The sequence below is a fragment of the Acomys minous genome (assembly GCF_964271855.1).
Source record: "Acomys minous genome assembly, chromosome: 1".
In the NCBI taxonomy this organism is placed as follows: Eukaryota; Metazoa; Chordata; class Mammalia; order Rodentia; family Muridae; genus Acomys; species Acomys minous.
In genome coordinates, this window is record NC_140483.1 from 141,896,195 (window position 1) to 141,910,223 (window position 14,029).

Genomic DNA, 14,029 nt, shown 5'->3' on the forward strand with positions numbered 1-14,029 from the left:
AAAAAGATAAGACTAAGGGAAGGGCTGGTGTGTGGCTTCATGGGAGAGATGACACCTAGCATGCACAAGGGTTCAAATCTCAGCAGCATCAGGACCAAATGAAACCTTAATTTTTCTTTCTTCAATTAGCTTTTAATTAATTAGTTTATTTATTTATTTAAAGACAGGGTTTTTTGTGTATAGCCTTAGTTGCCCTGGACTCACTTTTGTTGACCAGGCTGGCCTTGAACTCACAGAGATCCTCCTGCCTCTGCCTCCCTGAGTGCTGGGATTACAGGCATGGGCCACTGTGCCCAGCTCAAACAAAACCTTAAAAGTAAACTGATGAGCATGCACCGGGCAGTAGTGGCGCACACCTTTAAGCCTTTAATCCCAGCATCTGGGAGGCAAAGGCAGGTAGATCTCTGTGAGTTTGAGGCCAGCCTGGTCTACAGAGTTCCAGAACAGCCAGGGCTATCACACAGAGAAACCCTGTCTCGGTGTGTGTGTGTGTGTGTGTGTGTGTGTGTGTGTATGTCTGTGTATGTGTGTATGTGTGTGTGTGTGTCTGTGTGTCTGTGTGTGGTGTGTGTGTGTCTGTGTGGTGTGTGTGTGTATATGTCTGTGTGTGTGTGTGTATGTGTGTGTGTGTGTGTGTCTGTAGATGAGCATAGAGGCTGGAGAGAAGACTCCTGAGCCCCTGTTGCTCTTGCAGAGGGCCTGAGTTCAGTTCCCAGCACGCACATGGTGGCTCATAACCATCTATAATTCCAGTTTCAGCAGAGCTTGCAGGCTCAGTTTCCTTAACAATTCTACTTAATCATGAACTTATCAAATGAATGTACCTCCCTTACAATCCGACTACCCTAAACAGGACGGAAAGGAGATTAAGGAAAACCGGAACCTGGAGCAACCGGAACCCAACCCAGAGCTTCCCGATGGAGCAAAGAACAGCCACACACCACCAAGACTCAAAAAAACCCAGCCTCCTGTTTTGGGCTCAAATATATATATATCCTCTCTTTCAGAGTCTGTACTAGGATTTTTTTTTCAGCAGGCAAAAACCAAGCCCCACCCTCACCCTCCACGAAGTGGTTCACCTTCTAGCGGATAAACATCACCTGCTATCTCACAAGTCTGCCCCCGATCCCATACTTGGGATCAAAACAAAAACATGTTTACATCCAATACCTACCCACACTGGGATCAAAACAAAAACATGGTGGGGGTGGGGTGGGGTGGGGCGGGTGGTGCATGCTTTTAATCCCAGCACTCAGGAGGCAGAGGCAGGTGGATTGCTGTGAGTTCAAGGCTAGCCTGGTCTACAAAGTGAGTCCAGGACAGCCATGGCTACACAGGGAAACCTTGTCTTGAAAGACCAAAAACAAAAACAAAAACAAAAAACCATGTTAGTCTCCACTACAAGAGCCAACATCCTCTTGAGACCTCTATGGGCACACATGTAGTAAACATACATGCATGGAGACAGAATATTCATAAGATAAATGGAATAAATCTTTTTTTCCTCTTAAATTAAAAAGAGGTGACCCTGGCGTGTGGTGCACACCTTTAATCCCAGCACTAGGGAGGCAGAGGCAGGCAGATCGCTGTGAGTTCGAGGCCAAGCCTGGTCAACAAAGTGAGTCCAGGACAGCCAAGGATCACAGAGAAACCCTGTCTTAAAAAAAAAAAAAAAAGAGGCGAGCATGGTCTCGGAGAGTGCACAGGAATGCAGAACCGCAACACGGCAATCATTAAGAGTCAGGTCTGTATTCGCCTAAATCAGATTCTTCAAGATCCTGGGTAAGTTACTTCAGGTCTTCCAATACCACCTCAAGTGTGCTCATTAGAGCGCCTATCTTCCAAGGATCTTAGGAGGATTAGAAATAGTGACTTGTGGACAGCTCCCAACACTGTACCTGGCACAACGGGGGCCTTACTGTATGGGCTCCTGCGTATGGCTCACCATCTCAATAGCATTAAATGATCTAGAAGCACCAAATCCCAAAGCTAAGGAGAGCATCCCTGCGTTTCATAAATAAGGAAATGGAGCTCCAGAGGGAGGCCAGTGTCTTCTAGGCTCAGCAGCAGCTAGAACTGACTGTCTGGCATTCTGAGCTCCCCATTGGCAGTCAGTCACCTCATCCCTGATAGGTCCTGCTGCAGGGCGTGGCTGCCCTGCCCTGTCCTCTACCTAGGGGCGGGGCTTCCCACTCCCAGAGACTCACTATAAAAAGCAGACATTTTTTCCTCTTTGCCACCCTTGCCCTAGTCCTACCTCCCTGGCCCCACTCTCCTCTTACCCCCTACGCCCCTCCTTTGCCGCTCCAATAAACCTGTACATAGTAAAGCTTCGTTGCCAATGAGCTCATACCACTTAATCAATCAGTCCCCTGGCAGGATAAATGAGGCTTCTCCACAATTTTCTTTTTTCTTTTCGAGACAGGGTTTCTCTGTGTAGCCTTGGCTGTCCTGGATTCACTTTATAGACCAGGCTGGCCGCGAACTGCCGCTGCCTCCCCAGTGCTGGGATTAAAGGCGTGCACCACCATGCCTGGCTACCTCTCAGCTGTTTTTCCCCCTCCTTGGTTTTTCTTTTTTTTTTTCTTTTTTCTTTCTTTTTTTTTTTTTTTTTTTTTTTTTTTTTTTTTTTTTGAGACAGGGTCTCTCTATGTAGCCTTGGCTGTCCTAGACTCACTTTGTAGACCAGGCTGGCCTCGAACTCACAGCGATCCACCAGCCTCTGCCTCCTGAGTGCTGGGATTAAAGGCGTGCGCCACCACGCCCGCCCCCCCCCCTTGGTTTTTCGAGACAGGGTTTCACTGTGTAACCTTGGCTGTCCTGGACTCGCTTTGTAGGCCAGGCTGGCCTGGAACTCACAGCTATCCACCTGCCTCTGCTGGAATGAAAGGCGTGCACCACCACGCCCAGCTACCTCTCAGTCTTAACCCTCATCATCCCTTACCCAGCCACCACTGTATCCAGTCAGCTGCTCTGAGGTCCAGAACCGGATGCTTAGCTGTCTAGTTCTAGGTGGGTCTTTTCACCCCTTGAATTTTAGCTTCCTTGCATAGTATGTGTACTACAACTTAAACTAATGCCTAGCCCCATTCGTTTGGAAATTTCAACAGCTTCTAGCCGAGTCTGTCCCCTGGAGCTGGACCAATCCGGCTGCTGGTGCCTCTTGTGGACGTGGATGGTAACTGTGTGGTTCTGTGAGGTCTGCTGGGTCCTGAGCTCTGGCTCTGTGCTTTCCTTGGAGGGAATTCTAATTCTCTGACATTCTGTTTCCTCTTTCCTGCAGCCCTCCCCTGGGTGAGTTCAGCACTGAGAGTGTTTGCATACCAAACACTTAGCTAATTGACAGTCTATTGCATTCTGCTTAACAAATGTTAGGGTTTTTCCTATTTGCTTTGTTATTATCCAGTGACACTTAGGTTGTATTTTTAGCCAGGTCAGGGAGGAATGGCTTCAGCAAGCAGGTCTTTCCTGCCTGACGCACGCCTAAACCACTGTGAGCGCCCTCAGCAGAGGGTGTTCAGGATCTGGTCTGCTCAGGTCTGCTTTTATCTGCAGGTGACCTGGGAACCCTCAAGGTGAGGCTGTGCTCCCCTGAACTGTCGCCCTTTGTAGTTATCAGTCTGTCTCCTTCCAGAGAGTCCAGGGTGGGATTTGGGGTGTAGCGCAGTTGGAAGAAGGTCTGGATTCCATTCGCAGGACCACATTAAGCACTCAGCAGGGGCTGGGGGTGCACGCTGTAATCAGTGTCCTGGATGGAAGAGGAGGATCAGCAATTCAAAGTCATCCTTGTCTACGTATCAATTGCAACCAGTCTTAGTGACAATGACATGAGACCCTGACTCAAAAAGTAAAAAATAGCCAAGCATGGTGACCGACACTTGCAGTCCCAGCACTTGGGAGGCAGAGGCAGGCATATCACTGTGAGTTCAGGACAGCTAAGGCTACTACTACCCAGAGAAACCCTGTCTCGAAAAACCAAAATAAATAAATAAATAAATAAATAAATAAATCGGCCAGCCTTGCTCAGCCTTTGCAGACTTCTGTGTGGAAGCTACAGAACAAAGTCTCCCTCCTCTAGAAGTGAAGAGGTAACAGGCCTATACAGAGTGTAGGGAGGGACGCACAGTGGCAGCTCTCTCTCTCTCTCTCTCTCTCTCTCTCTCTCTCTCTCTCTCTCTCTCTCTAATCTCAAAGAAGGATCTTGCCTTACAGCTCAGGCTGGCCTCAAACTATGTAATGTAACCCACAATGACTGAAAATTGTGGCAATCCTCCTTCAACTGGGACTACAGGTATCGGTCAACACACCTGGCCAAGAATCATGTTCCTTTTATTACATTTATTTTTATTTGGGGGGGGGCGGGGGGAGAACACATGTGCCACACTGTGGCTGTGGGGGTCAGAGGACAACCCACATGAGCCAGTTCTCCCCTTCCACCGTGTGGGCCCTGGGAGTCAAACTCAGGTTGTCAGCCCTGGTGGCAGCACCTTTACCCAATGAGTCAGCTTGCTGGGCTAGCGCTTCTTACTCTTGTGTTTAAATGTCAGAATGTCCTTGATCATCAAGAGAGAAATTAAAACAAACCCAGGCAGAATAGCCATCCTCAAAGACTGCTAGGGTGACTCACACTTTCTCTATCTGAAAAGCTTTCTGACAAAACAGACACTGGATGGCATACATTACATAAAGCACGCAGCCTTCCTCATTAACACTGTCTCTTCTCAGGGAACATGAACTGAACGGGAGCAGTTACCATGAGAAAAGAATGTGGCTTAGAAAACAGAGGTTGGCAGGCCGGGGCCGTTGGTGGTGCATGCCTTTAATCCCAGCACTTGAGAGGCAGAGGCAGGCAGATCACTGTGAGTTCGAGGCTAGCCTGGTCTACAAAAGTGAGTCCAGGGCAGTCAAGGCTACACAGAAACCGTGTCTCGAAAAACTAAAAAAAAAGAAAAGAAAAAGAAAATAGAGGGCTGGAGAGATGGCTCAGTGGTTAAGAGCGCCACCTGCTCTTCCAGAGGTCCTGAGTTCAAGTCCCAGCAACCACATGGTGGCTCACAACCATCTAATGTAATCTGATACCCTCTTCTGCAGATAAAGCACTCATATGCAATAAATAAAATAAATAAATCTTTAAAAATTAAAAAAAATTAAAAAAAAAAAAAGAAAATAGAGCTTGGGCCTCACCTTGTCCTTTCCCCTTCTCTTCCTTCTCCTTTCTCTGTGTGTGTGTGTGTGTGTGTGTGTGTGTGTGTGTGTGTGTGTTCTCAAGACAGGATTAAAGGCGTGCGCCACCACAGCCCAGCACATGTGTGTGTTTTAAGACAGGGTTTCTCTGTGTAACAGTGCTGGCTATCCTGGACTCCCTTTATAGACCAGGCTGTCCTGGAACTCACACAAATCTGCCTGCCTCTGCCTCCCCACTGCTGGAACTACAGGCGTGTACCACCACTGCCCTGAGTGTTTTCCATATTTTTGATTACATGAATTTCTTTGCAGGAGCCACATACTTGCCATGATGCACAAGTGAAGGTCCAACGACAACTTTCAGGAGCTGGTTTCTTTTCTTTTACTGTGGGTCCCAGGGATCAGACTTGGGGCATCTGTCAGGTTTGGTGGCAAGTGCCTTCTTTACCTGCTGAGCCATCTTGCGGGCTTTCCTTTTCTTTTCTTGAGACAGGATCTCACCATGTAGCCCAGGCTGGCCTGGAACTCTGTGTAGCATAGGCTGGTCTTGAACTCAAAATTCTCTAACTTCAGGCTCCTAAGTGCTAGGAGTATAAAAACCTGGACTCTGGCATTGGCATCTGGGTAGGGTGTCTAATACCCCTGAGATACTCTTTTGTTTGTTTGTTTGTTTTGTATTTTTGTTTTTTGAGGCAGGGTTTCTCTGTGTAACAGCTTTAGTTGTCCTGGAATTTGCTCTGTAGACCGGGCTGGACTCAAAACTCATGGAGATCCACCTGCCTCTGCCTCCCCAGTGCTGGGATTAAAAGGCGTGTGCCACCAAGCCCGGCTCCCCTGAGATACTCTTAACTCCTGGTTTGGCTCAGTTGTATCATTCTCTGGGGAGCTGGCAGAAGCCTGGCAGGTAGTTTTATTTGTTTTTGACTTGAGACAGCGTCTCATGAAGCCCCAGATGGCCTAGAGCTCACCATATAGTCAAAGCTGGACTTGAACTGCTGATTCTCTTGCCTCTACCTCTCAAATTCTGGGATTACAGGCATGCTCCACTACAACTAGCTAAAATTTTTTGTTTGCTTGATTGATTGATTTACTACAGGTTTGGGGCTGGAAAGATGGCTCACTGGTTAAGAGCACTTAATAACAGTTTCAGTTCCCAAAGAGCCCAAAGTAGGCACCTGCATACATGCTGTACACATGAGCTCATGTGACCTTCCACAAACATACACAAATAGAAAAAATATATGTATTTGTTTTGCTTTGTTTTTTGTTTTTTCCAGACAGGGTTTCTCTGTGTAGTCTTGGCCTCACTTTGTAGACCAGGCTGGCCTCGAACTCACAGTGAGCTACCTGCCTCTGCCTCCCAAATGCTGGGACTACAGGAGTGCACCGCCACACACGGCAACAATATTATTTTTAAAAGAACAGGTTTTGATGGCTGATGGTAATGCATGTCTCTGATCCCAGCACTCAGGAAGCAGAAACCGGTAGATTTGGAGTTTGAGGCCAGCCTGGTCTACAGTGTGAGTTCAAGGACAGGCAAGGTTACACAGAGAAACCATGGCTCAAGAAACCAAGATGATAAGTTAAACAAATAGATAAATAAATGGACAGGTTTCATGTAACCCAGGCTGATCGCAAACAGCCTGGTCTAAAAAGCAAGTCCAGAACAGCCAAGGCTACACAGAGAAACTCTGTCTCAAAAAGCCAAAAACAAACAAACAAGGTAGAGGCAAGTGGATCACTGTGAGTTCGGGGCCAGCCTGGTCTACAAAGTGAGTCCAGGACAGCCAAGGCTACAAGAGAAACCCTATCTTGAAAAAAAAAAAAAGAAAAGAAAAGAAAACCAGGCCTGGTGACGCACACCTTTAATCCTAGCACTAGGGAAGCAGAGGCAAGTGGATTTCTGTGTGTTCGAGTCCAGCCTGCTCTACAAAGCGAGTCCAGGACAGCCAAGGCTACACAGAGAAACCCTGTCTGGAAAAACCTAAAAAAAAAAATCCCCAAACAAGCAAGCCCTGGAGCTGTACTTCCATCTGTGGAGAGCCTGCCTAGCATGCACAGGGCCTTAGGTTTGAGCCTCAGCACCAAACAAACTCAGCAATCCCAGCACTTAGAAGGCAGAGGCGAGAGGCTCAGAAGTTCAAGGGCATCTTCCACTACAGCAACTTGAAAGAGCAGCCTGCTCTACATGAAACTCTGTCTCAAAACTGAAAACAGCTCCCTAGACGTTATGGTATAACCTGAATCAGAGTTCTTGAAAGGCATGAGTCAAAATTTTGTCTCAAAAAACAAAAACAAACAAACAATTACCTCTTGGGCTCGGTTGTAGCTTAGTGATAGAATGCTTACCTAGCATGTGTAAAGCTGTAGGTTCAATTGCTTGTCCTGTCAGGAAAAAAAAAAAAGAAACCAACAGCAAAAACCTAATTACCTCCTCCCCAAGATGGCACCCTGAAGGCCACAGTCATCTCTAGAGGCTGGAGTGAAACCTCCCTAATTAGTTGATTGAATTCTCAGTAGGAGCTAAATTAAAATCTCAGCCATGGTTGCTGACACTCTATCTCTGGTGCGGTGAGGAAATTCACTTGGCTGTAAATCCTGGTCAACGCAGGAAGCAGAAGCAAAGATCGATCAGGTAAGAGGCCTTGTTGTATGGAGCCAGGGAGGGAAGAAAAAGTTGGCAAAGAGTTTTCACTCTTTGTTAAGCCAGGCGGATGCGATACTTTTTGTTCTGGAAATTCCCTTAGAACACATCACATCTAGAGTAAGATAAACTTGAGATACAGTATATACTACATTTATGAAATGTTTAATCCCATCTACTTAGGAAATTAGAATTTGAGCATCCAGCGTTCAAGGCAGCCTGAACAACATGGTGAGATGCCATCTCAAAATAGATCAAGACATAGAGAGAAATATGTCATGTCATCTCATCTAGTTTCCCAAGAGATAACTAAAGTCCCTCTACAGGCACAGGTTACTTAAAAAGGGTTCTTGCTGAGCGATGGTGGCGCACGCCTTTAATCTCAGCACTGAGGGGCGGCAGGAGTCAGAGGCAGGTCTGTGAGTTCAAGGTTAACCTGGTCTACATAGAGAATTCCAGGACAGCCAGGCCACAGCTGCCTCCGCCTCCAGAGTGCTGGGATTAAAGGCATGAGCCACCACAGCCAGGCTAGAAGTGTTGTGGCAACCATTGAGGTGTGGGGTGTAGAGAACATCAAATCAGGCATCGTGGTTCACACAGGAAATCCTAACATTGGGGAGCTGAGGCAGGAATCGTGAGTTTGAGGTGTGTCTGACTGCATAGCTAGACGCTAGCTACATCAAAAGCAAACAGTGTTGCTAACAGTTCTCACATTCTTTAGCCAGGGACACTCTTACTATATACAACAACCCTCTCTTGTGCCGTCACCAATTTCACCCCCCACCCCCCACCCCACCCCCACCCCCGCGCAGAATTACCCACAAATGGTTTTCTTCGAGAGCATTCTTTAAGGAGTCCAGTGTTTAATGAAAAACAAGGAAGGGGCTTGTGCTGGGCAGAACGTCTGCTAGGATCACAGCCTGAGACAGAGACGCTTTCAGCAGGACAGCTGCATGCCTCTCGCTTTTGCCCACACCCTCAACCTCCAGGGCCATCAACCTCTTAGTGGGTGAGCTCCCAGGAGCGTGCCCATGATGAGGGGCCCAGGGGACCCCTGCAGTTACTCCTCTGGGCCGCAGCAGAAGCTGAGAGTGGTGGGGATGTGCGGGCGGGTGGGCGGAGAGTGGCTATGATTAAGGACCTGTGCGCTCACGTGGGGGTGAGAGATGAGTCAGTCACACAGTTGCTGGCCTGTGTGAGAGCTCACAGTTTACTGAGAGAAACAGACCCATGAGTGGTCATGCGCAGGGAGTGTGATGGCCAATGCCTTCGGTTCTGGGCATCGCTGATGGGTCTGTCTGAGGGCTCAGGGAAGAGTTTGCAGAAAATGTGGACTAAGTGGAGAGGAGAAATTCCTTGGGGAAGGTGGTATCTGAGGTAACACACAGGGATCAGAGGCAGGGGGATCAAGTTCAAGGCCAGCCTGATGAGGTAGTTAGTGAAACCCTGAGAGAAAGAAAGAAAGAAAGAAAGAAAGAAAGAAAGAAAGAAAAGAAAAGAGAGAAAAGGGAGATGGGCCAGGTGCAGTGGCGCACACCTTTAACCCCTGTACTCAGGACGCAGAGGCAGGCAGATCACTGTGAGTTCGAGGCCAGCCGGGTCTACAAAGTGAGTCTAGGATAGCCAAGGCCACACAGAGAAACCCTGTCTCAACCCCCCCCCCAAAAAAAAGAAAGAAAGAAAGAATAAAGAAATGAAAAGGGAAAGTGAAAAGGAGAAAGAGAGAGTCAATTCACCCTGGGGTGGATTTAGGATGGAGGGAGCTAAAAGTTCAAAGACAGAGTCAGAAAGGACGTCTTGCCTCCAACCAGAAGCCCAGTGAGACTGGAGAAAATCTGGAATAGAAGAGGCACTTGATGTTCCCAGGATCCTTTATTGCCTTTTCCTTTTTTTGAGACAGAGTTTCTCTGTGGCTGTCCTAGACTTGCTTTGTAGACCAGGCTGGCCTCAAAAACTCACAAACTCACAGCAATCTGACAGCCTCTGCCTCCCAAGTGCTGGGATTAAAGGCCCGGCATTCTTGAGGTGGATTTCAGGGTGGGAGAGAAGGGAGCCGGTGGTAGGTAGCTTTTTTTTTTTTTTTTTTTTTGGTTTTTCGAGACAAGGTCTCTCTGTGTTAGCCTTGGCTGTCCTGGAGTCACTTTGTAGACCAGGCTGGCCTCGAACAGCTGCAGCCAGTGGGTGAAAAGCTTTGTTATAAGCCTGTTTTTATGGAGGGGTAATGGACTTAGCAGGTCTGGCTGGCTCGGCCAGTGTTCCCTTCCATCCCGGCACCCACCACATCTGTCTTGGCTCCAAATCCAGGGAGAGATCTTAAACTGGGGGTGGTGATTTCTTCCCTCCCCCCCCCCCCCAATACAGGGCTTTTTTGTGTAGCCTTAGCTGTCCTGGACTCACTTTGTAGGTCAGGCAGGCCTCAAACTCACAGTGATCCTCCTGCCTCAGTCTCCCGAGTGTGGGCTGTGATTCTTTTAGTGGAAATGCTATGGTAATCTCAGCACAGAGGAGGCTGAGGCAGGAGAATTGGCCAACCTGGGCTGAGGTAGGAGATATGAGTTCCAGGACAGCCTGAATACAGAGTGAGTTCCTAGTGGGTTTGTTTGTTTATTTGTTTGTTTGTTTGTTTAAAGGGTACAGTCCTCAGACACACACTGGAGGAAGGCCAAGGAGAGCCCATGCAGCATTAAAGATCCTAAGATCACAAGGAAGAACCATGTCCCCCCAAATGCCCCACTCCTATAGCATATGGTTGCACCCCAAGAATTTCTTAAAGGATGGACATTTCAGTTGGGTCTTGGAGAAAAGCATAGGAAAATGACTACACGTAAGTGATATTCTGGGCCAGCACGATGGCTCCTCGAGGAAAGGTATTTGTGGACCAGCCTGAAGACCTGAGTTTGAGCCCTGAGACCCAGAAGGAAGGAGAGCGCTGGCCTAAAGGTTTTCCTCTGTCCTTCACATGCGCACACACACCACACGCGCACTAAAATAAATGTAACTTTACAGAGAGATCCAATAAGGTGACATCCCAGGGACTAAGAAGCTGGCCCAGCTGTTAACAGCACTTGCTGCTTCTGCAGAACATCAGGGTTCCATTCTCAGCATCCACATTGGGTAGCTCAAGCCACATGAAACCCTACTTCTAGGGGATCCAACTCCCCTTTTTGGCCCCCAGGAGCCTCATGTATGTGATACACAGACATACAGACAGACACACATAGAGACAGGACTTCTCTGTGTTGCCTTGGCTGTCCTGGACTCACTTTGTAGACCAGGTTGGCCTCGAACTCACAAAGATCTGGCTGCCTCTGCCTCCCTGGATGCTGGGATTACAGGCGTGTGCCACTGTGCCCCAAACAGATCTTTTTTTTTTTTCCTAATGAAATAGAAGTAAATGATATCTTACCTGGCCTTCCTCAGGAACCAGAGAGAATGGAAGGGCTGAGGCTGTAGCTTAATGGTATAGTTGCTCTTGAGTATTCCCAGCACCAAATTCTCTCTGTCATCTCTCTCTGTCTCTCTCTGTGTGTCTCTCCCTCTGTATGTGTGTGTGTGTGTCTGTCTGTCTGTCTGTCTGTCTTTCTTATCAAATAGGCCCTAATCAGTCGCCACAGCAACTGAACACCTGATGGGGGTTAATATGACTGAGCACTTTCATACTTGATTTTACTTTATTTTATTTAGGGGATGGAGAGATGGCTCAGTGGCTAAGAGTGTTTGTTGGTCTTGCAGAAGCCCTGATTTGGCTCCCAGCCCCAACATGGCACCTCCCAACAGTTTGTAACTCCAGTCCCAAGGGATCTAGCATCCTCTTAAGCTCTCTGAGGGCACCAGGCATGCACATTCAAGCAGCAAAATGCTCATTCACCTAAGATAATAAGTAAATCTAAAAACAATTGGTGTATTTTATTTGGTTATTTTTCTACATACATGCTAGAAAAGTTTTCTTGTTAATTTGTTTTATGTTTTATCTTGTTTTGAGACAGGATTTCCTCTGTGTTGCAGCGCCCGTGCTGCTAGTCTAGGCTATGGCGAGGGTCTGCGGATTGAAAAGACAACAGAACAGTGGTTCATTAGTGCTAAGAGAATGCCAAATGCCCTTTATTGGGAGTAACAGAACTCATCAAAACAAGGAAAATGAAGGCAACCAGTGGAGCACAATGTTTCAACTGCAGAGAAAAACAAGTAATGTTTCAACTGCAGGCAAAAACAAGTAATGGTCAGTACCAGGACAGCTGCAGTTCCCTACAACAGCGTGCAGCCTAAGCACAGGATTTCTGACACGGCAGAATTTGGCATGGCTCCCCACATGTGTAGTCCTGGAACTTGTTCTGTAGACCAGGCTAGCCTCAAACTCAGAGACCCACCTGCCTCTGCCTCTGGAGTCCTGGGATTAAAGGTGTGTACCACCTCCCAGCAAAAGATAAGTTCTTTTTTTTTTCTTTTCTTTCCTTTTTTTTTTTTTTTGTTTTTTTTTTTTTTTGTTTTTGTTTTGTTTTCGAGTCAGGGTCTCTTTGTAGCCTTGGCTGTTCTGGACTCACTTTGTAGACCAGGCTGGCCTCGAACTCACAGCGATCCGCCCAACTCTGCCTCCCGAGTGCTGGGATTAAAGGCGTGCGCCACCACGCCCGGCCTCTTTTCTTTTCTTTTTAAAGACAGGGTTTCTCTGTGTAGCCTTGGCTGTCCTAGACTCACTTTGTAGATCCTCCTGCCTCTGCCTCCTGAGTGATGGGATTAAAGGCATATGCCACCACACCCAGCTAATAGACAAATTCTTGACCACAGAGGTTACACCATGTCGGCTTTCAATCCATGTGACAAAATGCCTGAGAACGTTAACTTAAAGGAGAAATTATCTGGGTTTATGGTTTCAGAGATTTGAATCTGGGGTCCATTGGCTCCATCTCTTTTGCCGTAGTGAGGACAAACATAATAGCAGGAAGGGCTCTCAGAGGACACCTGAGGTAAGATACACTCTTCTAGGTCATGCCCCAGCGACTGGCTTCCTCCCACTAGATTGCACCTCATGCTTCCCACTTCCCAAAACTCTGTCACCTGGAACCTGAGCCTTTAGCTCATGGCATTTGGGAGACAATTCACATTCAAACTATACCACAATCCCAGCCCAAATTTACATGTGGCCACCAGATGGAACCCAGCAATTGGGAGTCTAATTTGTGTCTTCCTCCTAGCCTTGTCCTCCTGGTCAGCCTGTCCATCCTCTCCTTGTCCCTTCCCTCCTACTTGACAAACTGATTGGTGACCTTAGCATTGATTTTCTTTCCTGGTCATTGATTTCATCTAAGAAATCTTAGCAGGACCCAGGAACTGTCTTCTGCTGGGCTCAGCCTGGCTACCTCCCCACCTGGGCATGGGCGGGCTTCAATAGCATCACATCCCAGCTTTCTGCCCTGCCAGGCTTAGCCCGTTAGTAGAACTTATTCACCGCACACTCTTCCTGGATGATTTGGCCAACCAGTTAGCAAGCTGCAATAGTATCTTGTGTTTTCTCTCCCTAGCCACGCGAATTATTAGTTATGATGGAGAAGAGAGAATTCTCTCTCTCTCTCTCTCTCCCTCTCTCTCTCTCTCTCTCTCTCCCTCTCTCTTCCTCTCTCTCTCCCTCTCTCTCTCTTTCTGTCTGTCTGTGTGTGTGTCTGTCTGCCTGTCTGTGTGCAAGATTTTAATTCCAAGTCTAGGATAGTAGATGAAGTTTTTTCTGTCAGGTATTTTAAACTTTGATTTACATAAAAACATCAATATTTATGGACAGATGGATTACCTTTGTAGAGAGAAAAGATGAGTTCAGGTTACAAAAATTAATCTGCAAGCCAAAGAACTGGGGCAGGCTTAAAAGGATGGTATATAATGATGACAAATGACAGATCCTGTTTGGGAATCTGAATAGCCAGCTGCTCAAGTGGCAATATATGATTTCAAATGTTTATGGACGTTTCCGCTGGTCATGACCAGGAAAGTGAAACTATAGGAAACATGTGGCCGGTGTTCTGGCTTCTGCAGTGAGTAGACAACAGCCAGATGGATGGTTCTCAGAGTCAGAGAGGGAGAGAGTCAGAGAGGGAGAGAGGGAGCTGGGCATGAACGTGATGGTGCTCACCTATAATCCTAGGCCTTGGGAGGCAGATTCGGGCTGGTCTCTGTGAATTCAAATCCAGCCTGCTGGTCTACACTGTGAGATCC